The 6020-nt window shown below is 43.5% G+C and overlaps 1 long non-coding RNA gene across 1 annotated transcript in view; it reads right to left on the bottom strand.

The window, feature by feature from the left end:
* Positions 1–2998: 2998 nt before the first annotated feature.
* The window catches only part of LOC146832968 (uncharacterized), a 68496-nt gene continuing 65474 nt past the window's right edge, over positions 2999–6020 (bottom strand). Inside the window, exon 3 of the long non-coding RNA XR_014960187.1 lies at positions 2999–5124. This is a non-coding gene — a long non-coding RNA (uncharacterized LOC146832968). The remainder of the gene's footprint in view (positions 5125–6020) is intronic.

Genomic DNA, 6020 nt, shown 5'->3' with positions numbered 1-6020 from the left:
ATGCTACCAGGGTCACTAAAAGAATTCCAACCACTAGTGGCCTGAAGTAGGGCTTACATGGTAATGTGTTAAGGTACTTGATGCTACCAGGGTCACTAAAAGAATTCCAACCACTAGTGGCCTGAAGTAGGGCTTACATGGTAATGTGTTAAGGTACGTGATGCTACCAGGGTCACTAAAAGAATTCCAACCCCTAGTGGCCTGAAGTAGGACTTACATGGTAATGTGTTAAGGTACTTGATGCTACCAGGGTCACTAAAAGAATTCCAACCACTAGTGGCCTGAAGTAGGACTTACATGGTAATGTGTTAAGGTACTTGATGCTACCAGGGTCACTAAAAGAATTCCAACCACTAGTGGCCTGAAGTAGGGCTTACATGGTAATGTGTTAAGGTACTTGATGCTACCAGGGTCACTAAAAGAATTCCAACCACTAGTGGCCTGAAGTAGGGCTTACATGGTAATGTGTTAAGGTATGTGATGCTACCAGGGTCACTAAAAGAATTCCAACCCCTAGTGGCCTGAAGTAGGGCTTAATTACTGCTCCTCTTTTGCTTAATCCCTTTACAACTGACTTGGGAGCTCACCTACATGGACTAACAAATGTCCAGCCTAACATGAGGGACCAGAATGGTACACTGCTTCAGTATGATGAGGACATCCTTATCCTGGATGCAACTCTGCTTGGTTTGCAAAGGTCTCTTTGTATATGAACGACCTGGTGGCAAGGGTAGGAAAAATAAAATTACAGTTTTATGTCAGAGCTGAATGCACATTTTGCTGAAATCTTAGGAGTCAACATTTTCAGGGGTCATGAGGCAGACAGGGTTACTGAGCCATAACCATGGAGATTGGGGCTTTTTACTAAATACTTTCTTTGGTCAGCATGCCCTACGTTGGTCAGTCATGCTTCACTATACGAAAGCTGGGTGACCCACTCCAACAATTGGATCCGCCTTTGTCTGATTCCTTGCTTCTGCCTGCTTCTCTGAATTGCCCAAGCATAGCAGATGGCACAACTTCCATTGGCAGTCGACTCCTGCAGAGACAATGTGCCTGCCCTGGATCTCAAGATATTCTTGTGTACGCCACAGAGTACACCCTCCTCAGATAGTGCAAATTCTGGAACCACGTGAGAAAGTTTGGGTCCCACTTAGTTATTTTCCAGACAAAGAATGTAGATTCCACTGTTAGTGTCCTCTAAACCATGTTGAGCTGTTCTCTTCTGCATGTATTCATCCTCCGCAGAGCAGACAAAAGGCCTGACTTGCAGTTTGGCAGACAAGATTATCTGCCACAAATATGGCGGAGTACTCTGTCCACCAAAGTGACGGTCCACCCGCTTCATTTTAAGTTGCACAAACTCTTATATTTCCAACTGCGCTGCCCATGCTGCTGGCTCTTCTGTCATGGAAACCCTAGTGGTCCAGAACTGGAAAAAAAAGAAAAATTGCCCCAAAGCCTTGGAGAAAACTCCCTGGGTGTCAGAGTAATTTACTTTCTGTTTTTCAAAAACAAACACCATTTTGGGAGTTCATGTTTGGAAAAAAATGTTTGAACTACCGCATGAAACACGATGGCCACTCATCAAACTTTTAGTGCCTTCGGAAGTGCAGCCGTGATAGCAGCTAATCAGAAGGCGCAGAGATCTCTGCAGGTTCGGTGGAGATCTAAAAAAATAGTAGATGGTAGTCCAGCCAGCTTGGCAGAGTAAAGCATATGTGCCAACCTGACGGACAACAGGTCGCCCCTAATCTAAATAAGGCACAAAATCTTTGTTCAGGTGGCAGCTCCTCACCGGAGGTGGTGACAAGCAGCATCTCAAATTGAGTCACCCGTAACTCAGGGCACAGTAAAGTGTGAGGTTGTGTATCAGGCTGTCGTCTGACTTCTGGAGTAGCATATCCGGAAGAAAAGAAATGGCAGGCCCTGCATAAAGGATTCCCTTTACAATACCTTGGAATCTGCTTACTCACCCCTAAATAAAAAATCTGTTCTCATGGGTGTGATAATCTGCAGTCCTATTTCCAAAAGGTTACAGTTGTATTTATAAAGGCAATCCTGCTTCTATCCTTCAACCCTTGAGTATCTGGGCTGCATCCTTCAACTTAGAAATGCTAGCAATATGCTTCCAAGTCTGGGAGGTTGATCTCAACCTTCAGCTTTCGCTCACTTGTATCAGGTGGATTCCAAAATGGATTTCAAAATGGATTTCACTGATCTATGCAGTGCACTTGCGCTTACAACGTTGAATCCAGCTACCAGCACCACCCATATCACACACATTCACACAGGATGTCAATGCATGTTCTGGGCACTTCATAACAATAGAAATTTAGAAAAAGAAAAGTGAATTGCAGAAGCCTGCTTGAAAAGTATCAATGCTGCATCCTGGTGCACACAGCCATTACATCTTCATCCCTTGCCCTTCAATCAGTCCTTACGTATGAGGTGATACCCACCTCTTTGAGACAGAACAGCACAGGCAGCATGCGTGAAATTCAGCGTCACTCATCCCAAGAAGGATCTACAAAAAGGGGATTGGCTTCCCAACATGATGTGAATTTTCGTGTCCCTACAGGGCTTAGACTTTCTTAATGTTATCGCATATTATTGTATATTGGTTTTAGAACTTCCTCTGTTGGGCTTTGTAATGAAAGGTCTCAGATCTCCCCTGGACCAAGGTATGTACCGTCACTTTCCCAGGGAGAAAATATCAGTTCCAAATTTATGGAATATAACATATACACAGCACTTCCTAAGGTGGGCAAACTTTCAACACTCCCCCAAAGGCAAGGCAAGAAAACAATATATCGAAATATACTTTGCACATCACTTGCCAGGAGTAGAACAACTTCCTATAACACAATTACCTGCTAGAAGGGAATTCACCCATCCTTCTACAACAGAATACTTGGCCAAGAAGAGTCCACACCTCCTGCTACAAGGAAAAGACGAATTGGTATATCTGGGATGTATTTATTAGTAAATAGCACCACACGATAAGCCAAATGCACCTATCATAACAGACTCTAACATATCAATAGTATGATTGCAACACATTCAAGGCAAACATATATGTAGAAATATATATGTATGGATATAAGAATCCGAAAATAAGAAGGAAAGGAAAGAATCAGTAAAGAATCAAGAGACAGTTAGTAGCAGAGACACCTCACCTACTGCTTCATCATTTCACCCCAATTTGCTCAAGGGGAGTCCATTGCTTGAACTGGGTGAAAGCTCAGAGGTGACACCACTCTTCCGTGACAACACGTCTGCTCCACGGCGTGAACTTCCACCAGGCCAGTGTAGGCTCCCCTTTTTAATACAAATTCAAACACAACGAAGCTTCTAGCAAGCTTCGCCCCCTCGTTCTCATGAGAGCCCGTACCAGCCTGCTCCAAGGACACTGCATCGGTTGATCAGGCCTTTGCTATGGCTCCGAGACAGACCATGTACATTCCTCTGATAAGAACCAGTTCTCTCTAGTCAGTAAAGTGTGAAAAACAGGAGAAGAGCAAAACATGCCCTCCCCACCTCCGTAGCTTCGTGCAGGCACAGAAAATAGCTTCAGTCATGAAAATGGAGTTAGTTAAGCCATGCACACAAAGGCCCAAAGCAAGATGGAATCAGAAAAGCAAGGATGACATGAAACCATGTCAAAGGCAATAGTCAGCACTGCCATAAAGCAAGGTAAAGTCAGAAATCAGAATGACATTAGACCACGTCAAAGCCAATAGGTCAAAGTCATAATTCACCTAACCCAAATAACACTATAGACTTTATCCCTCAGTATACAACATTGAGCACATGTGTGCACCACCACCCACAACACTGCACCTCAACATCCCATACCTTCTATTCTTGGCAAGACTATTCTACTAAAAGACAGCAAGATTACAGGACAGAAGAGAAGCAGGCATATGCAAACCCATCCTACATTAAGGCTAGGGTAACATAACACACTTAAGTCAGTACAAAATGGTGGTGGTTGAGGGTCATCATAGGGTGTCAGACCACAAAAGTGGCTCATTCACTACATTGCACCCCATGACCCTCGATCATCACCATTCACATATGTCAAAAACAAAATCTCTTAAGCACTGCATGTCTCAATTAAAAGCAAAACCATTTAAAACTACATTTCTAAATTGAAAGACACAACTACTAAAAAGCACACGTTGAAACAGACACTCATGTGTTGAAGTGGCTACACAAAAATACATAATTCAAAACAAATCATTACTAAAAAGCAACTATGATCAAAATACTACATGGCAAAACTGAAAAACTCATCAAAAGTATATGATAATCACTTTAGAGCAAATAAAGACTGTATTCTCTAAATACATGTAAAAGCAATAACTCAGGTGCATCTAGAAATAGCTCATAGATATCTGGATACATGTTGAATGGATACACAAAATAAATGAATCAAGCTTTTGAATGCTCCTAATGCATCTAATGGTTAAACTGGAACTTCTACTGTTAAAGTAGCCAAACTCATATATTGTTGCAATAGCAACAGGTTGTTTTTTTCGTCTTCAATCTCTAGCTCAGAAAATATCTACTCTAATTGCAGCAAAGCGTCTCTATTGGTCTCCATCCCTAAAAACAAAAACAGTCCTTCTGTGTGAAAAAACACACAGCCTTCTCCCATCGCATCTGAACTTCACGTTGATAAAACAGTTCACAGTTCTGGCAAAGCACATCCTGTAGTTCCCTCGTTTTTTTCTTTACTTGTACACAAGCAGTTACCCTGTGTGAAAGACTCTCACAGCCTTCATGCATGTAAAGTCAATCTCATGTGAAGGAAACAATTATAATCGCAGCACACTCTGCAGATCCCTCCTCGCTTGGAAAGAAGCAGTCCATCTGTGTAGGACACAACTCTCCTGCATCTATCTTCATCTGTATCTCCTCGACAAAGGAGGACCCCATCCGGTCAGCCACAGGACATCAGCTTCCATCAGCCACATGACATCAGCCGCCATCGTCCGGTCTGGCGATCACTCCAGGCTTTGGGGGGGAGGAAGGGAGGGGAACCCACTGACATGGGGGAAGGGAGTCCCACTCACACGGGGGATGGGAGTCCAACTCACACGGGGGGACTGGGCGAATCTGAAAAAGAAACAAGCATCACTCTTCTTGCAAAAAACATTTTTCAAAAGCAAACTTTTTCCGTCTTGCATTTCTGAAAGTACAATATTTTCATTTCTGTCTACATAGCTCTCCTCTAGCTCTGGGGAATTGTCTAAGAATTCTACCAACGCTTTAGCCTCTGAATTCTTGGTAAAATCTCTCTTTTTCTTTACACAGCAAGAAGGGCTGGGGCAGTCTCCTTCTCTCACTGCACCCCTCACAGGTGCTGCTCCCCTTCACAAAATCTCTGCGGACACCAACTGGCCCCTTGCCAAACATAACAAGCAGAGACTTCTCTGCTGCCTCTAGCTCTCACCTTATCTCCTCCAAGGCCGAAGTGCCCTGCACTCCTGCCAACTTTCGTCTGCTCCTATCTGCTCTGCGACTCTCCTCATGGGGGGGAAGGAAACCTGTGCCTTTGCAAGCCTCCCAAACATCTATCTCCAAGAAGCTGTCTCTGTCTACTGGGGCGAGGAGCTGGGATGACCCCTCCCGTAGGAATTCCTTCTCAGTCTTCACAGAAAGCCTGAACTCTTCTCAGCGTTGCTGGATGACCTCACCGCAAGCCTCCCAAACATCCATCTCAAAGATGCAAGCACTTCACCATCACTAAAATACAGATTGTGTATTTAATTTCTCCTCCTGCACCAGATTTCTATGTGTACCCACTCCCAGAACAACTCTTTACATGTCTGAGAAGAAAAACAGCTTTAACCTCTCCTGACCTCCAGCAAGACTTCACATTCTTTAATCTGAAAATGCTCCACCATTCTGTCTAACTAATTCAAGCAAATTCTTAACTGTCATTTGTCTACCACCTCATGAAAAAACAAAAACTGCTATTGGTATCAAAAAGAAAAAAGCAATGGCAATAT

Source organism: Triturus cristatus, chromosome 4_2 (assembly GCF_964204655.1).
Source record: "Triturus cristatus chromosome 4_2, aTriCri1.1, whole genome shotgun sequence".
NCBI classification, from domain to species: Eukaryota; Metazoa; Chordata; class Amphibia; order Caudata; family Salamandridae; genus Triturus; species Triturus cristatus.
Note: the sequence above shows the minus strand (reverse complement) of the source record. Positions and strands in the feature narration are given on the sequence as shown.